Source organism: Phalangium opilio, unplaced genomic scaffold (genome assembly GCF_054372755.1).
Source record: "Phalangium opilio isolate 3A_F unplaced genomic scaffold, DU_Popi_V2 ptg000070l_1, whole genome shotgun sequence".
Classification (NCBI taxonomy): Eukaryota; Metazoa; Arthropoda; class Arachnida; order Opiliones; family Phalangiidae; genus Phalangium; species Phalangium opilio.
In genome coordinates, this window is record NW_028324182.1 from 11588302 (window position 1) to 11592167 (window position 3866).

General features: G+C 38.0%; 1 long non-coding RNA gene across 1 annotated transcript; it reads right to left on the reverse strand.

Moving 5' to 3' along the window:
• Positions 1–2429, reverse strand: LOC149661639 (uncharacterized). Its single transcript, XR_016369116.1, has 3 exons — positions 1576–2429; positions 833–1511; positions 1–759 (listed from the first exon to the last, which is right to left on the reverse strand). It is a non-coding gene; the product is annotated as an uncharacterized LOC149661639 (long non-coding RNA).
• Between the last annotated feature and the right edge of the window lie 1437 nt (positions 2430–3866).

The following is a 3866-nucleotide window of genomic DNA, read 5'->3' on the forward strand; positions in this document are numbered from 1 at the left end:
GTCTTTATTCTAAATGCTTTGACATCGGATGGTACCGCATTTAAATATAAAAATTATATATATTATATTTAGAAATTTTGAAAGAAACACAAGCAGAAATATACGCTAAGTATCAACTTATCTTAATTAAGTTCGATCTAAGATACAATTCCGTGTGAATCAATTTATATTTCGAGTCCATTAACCAGCTGATGTGACAAGAAAGTTAATTATACAGTAACTCGTTTCAATATTATTAAATTAAACTCAATCCGAAGATTCGTTGCCTTTTTAACATTCTATAAAACCAAATGAAACGTCATGGATCAGCCTGATCTGAAACTCCACAAAGAAAATTATTTAAATTTCCCCGTCATTTCTACGGCAACCTTTACCAATTATTTTTCTCTTCAAAGTAAAAGGGATAAAGAGAATGAGAGAGAATTGAAATAGAAATCCAATCACCGGACCTATACCATTCTTCCAAAAGATTTTCTATTCACAATAAACATCTTATTACTTCGTCGTCGGAGAAATGGAGAATCCGACGTCGATCCCAAATTTTCTCCGCTTTTTCTTCCACCATAAGTTTAAAAGATATGTGACATAAGTTTGTCACTGGTTACAAACTGGAGCTTGTCATAGATTCTCGTAAAGCGACGCCTGGTGAGGCGCTGTCAAAGGCTTAGTACGGACTATAGGAAGATGGACTGTAAAATTAACCACCGAGTGTAGTCAATTCTCCCTTGTCGTCCTCGAACCAGCTCGAGCTGTAAGTCTCTGGCATTACGAAGTATAGGAAGTGTCATGCTTATGGAAGGAGCATATCTAATAAACTTATGCTTCCACGTACTGTCTTTGGACTCCATCCTCGGAGAAGTTCCGCGACTCATCCCAAACCTAAACGAAGTCTTTCCGCTATTCTTTGCCGTCTTCTTCTTGTCCTAGAGAACTATATCGAACAGTAAATGTTCACCTCTTTTCTCTTTCTCCTCCTCCTTCTCTCTCTTTTCCTTCCAAGAGGAAATGAAAATTCCTCTTCCGGTTGCAAATCGGGTATAGGTAGGTATGAGGAAGAGGGTATATCCACCTTGTGTGTGTAGAAAGAAATGGCATAGTGACGACGAAAGCCTAGTTGGACGCAGAAGGAAGAAATGGGGGATGCGGAGTAATGTTGCCTACATTGCTAAAGCAAGCTCGACGTACGCGACCCGACCCCGAGAAGCTCTAGAGATCCGCCGGGAATTCTTTCCACCGTTTCGTTTCTTCGACCTCTTTCTTTCTCTCTTTCTCTCTCATCCTTTCCTCCACACTTATTTTACCTTTTCCTAGATCTTATATAAGGAAGACTCTTCCGTAATAGATGAGATGACATTCTCTCTGTCGTCCCTCGCTTGGTCTATAGTTCTTCTATATGACTAGGCTGTTTTTCCCGTCAGTTACTTTTGAAGTCTGTTAAACTGCAACATGTACCCCTTCATCTGTTCCTTATATTCGTCTGAGGTTTAGAATAGTTTATCTTTGTTTTCATTCTGAATCAATTAAGTTGGATCTTACGGCCAATGAAAGGTTTTAGAGATATGAAGGGATTTATACCTCAGCATTGCATGCTGGCTGTGATGCAAATGACGATGACGAACTTTTCAATTTGCTCATTAACAAATACTGGTCCTTGTTATAATTCATGGCGTTGTTTGTGTCAAGCAATTCTGAAACCTAATTCCCTATAGAATAAGGGAGATTAAGTTTGTATTACAATCAGCAAAAGTTACGAAGCGAAACGTGTCTTTGTCTATTCCATTCGCCTACATATATTTTGCATTCTAAACTACCTCTCTTTCGTTTTCCAAAAGTTTTAAAAGTTCTTCCTAGCGGATTTTCTTCGATTTTGATTCTTTTGAAAAGAAAAGCGTCACAACAACTGGGACCAATCGTCCCTTTCTTTCTTTCTTTCCTCGGCGAGTTTTCTCTCTGATCTTTCTGGGAAAAGGATTCGGGGATCCGAGCAAACACCTTAGTTTCTCCTCTCTCTCTCCTCTCCTCTCCTCTGCTATTCTGGTCGCTCGTTTAAAAGCTAAGCCTAACCGTATATGCGATGAATCATAGGAGAGGATAGGGTTAGTGGAACCGAACATTAGTAAGACAAATAGACGAGGAGCAAACGGGAAAACTTTTGGAGAAAAGCGCGAGCCGGTGCGGGACTCTGAGATCAACACTTTTGTTCTATTCTTTTTCAGCTCGATTTTCCATCAAAGATATTATAGCGCGTGAAATCCCGTCGCATCTTTTGAGAAAGTCAATACCCCCAAAAATGAGGTTATCATAAATTTTCTCTAAATGGAAATATATATTTTTTGGTTTTATTTTCGATATTTCCGGTGCATCGTCTCTTCTCTTGTAGATCCTCAAACTGTAGTCAGAAAAATATACGTTAATAACTTTTATACCAGTTTTTATGCCTTATAGTAACACATTTTATTGACACTAGCGGAGAGATGCACTTTGTCAAGGCTCATAATATTAATTAAACCAGGGATAGATTTAATTTTAGAAGTAGGAATGGAGAACAGAGTAATCCGGGCGCGCGTCAAAGTCCCGGACCCCCTTCCATGGGACGGAAGGGAATGAAAGAAGAGGCGGGTCATAGCGACAGAGGGAAAAAAGAATTGCGTATTTTTCGCCGTCCCTGTCAGCAACGTCATCAAAACGTAGTTTAAGTGAGCCAATAAGATAATTTAAACTTAACGTTGCGTGTTGGAGGGAGGGGCTCTATACTGGGCTATCAGTCGGACTGAAGTAAAACTAACCGTTCTCCATTCCTACTTCTAAAATTAAATCTATCCCTGATTAAACTAAGGGAGTTTTGTGGGGGGCATTATTTCCAGCTCGGTTTATTGGAAACTCTATCGGGGTATAACTTTAGTGAATTAAATCCATCTATACCAATTTCTCACAATCGATAAATTGCCTGAATGATGTTAAAATTTTATATCCTCCACACGAGAATGGAAGGGTTTTAAATTAATGTGGACACGTGGAAGACTATACGTACGTTATACCGTCTTCTAGCTCTAGGTGGTTGACGTCTTATTAACTGGTATTTAGTGTCAGTTGTCTTGTCCTTAATTGAAAAGCTAATTAGGAGGGTATAGTTTCTTAATGTCATTTCGGTAGCCCGCCCCAATACAATGGCTTCCAAAACTAAGGCCCGCACCGTAAAGGTGTCAATTCAAATTAAGGTTTAGTTTAATTTGTTTGTAACCTGCCTTTTATCATTTTAGATAGGGATAATATTAAATTTAAGCTAAATTTAACGCGAACTCGGCAATTTTATTATTTATTTAACGGGAAATTGCCTACGTAGAATGTTCCCTCCCTCCCTCCCGTATACAATTTTGAAAATGCTATAAAGTCACAAAGATTCCATTACTTGATTGGTATCTTCACCAGCTGTTTAGGAAATTAGAATTTACTTCAAGTTATTAACCTCTGATTGAACTTGGAAAATTTTGTACGTCTTTTTTTACTGACGATTTTTCAATTTGCAAAAATTTGCTTGACAGCAATATATTTTGGTTTGGGTAAATTAAAAAAAACCTAGTAACCCTAAACGTTTAGAGATTCTAAGGACTTTAAACCTTCCTCATCTTCCACCCGACTTTGATTTAAATAGAAGTTGCCTTCGTTTGGAAAAAAAAGCTTTTTTTTTCTTCAATTTCGTTTTCCAATCCTCGGGTCTGACTTCAATTTCCAAATTCCTATTAGGTGCATTCAAAATGTAGTGAAAAAAAATATTACGAAGAAGAGCGGGAGAGAGAGAGAGTAGGGGAAAAATATTTCCAATTTCAGTAGGAGTTCAGATTAAAAAATATTGGCCAATACCGGTT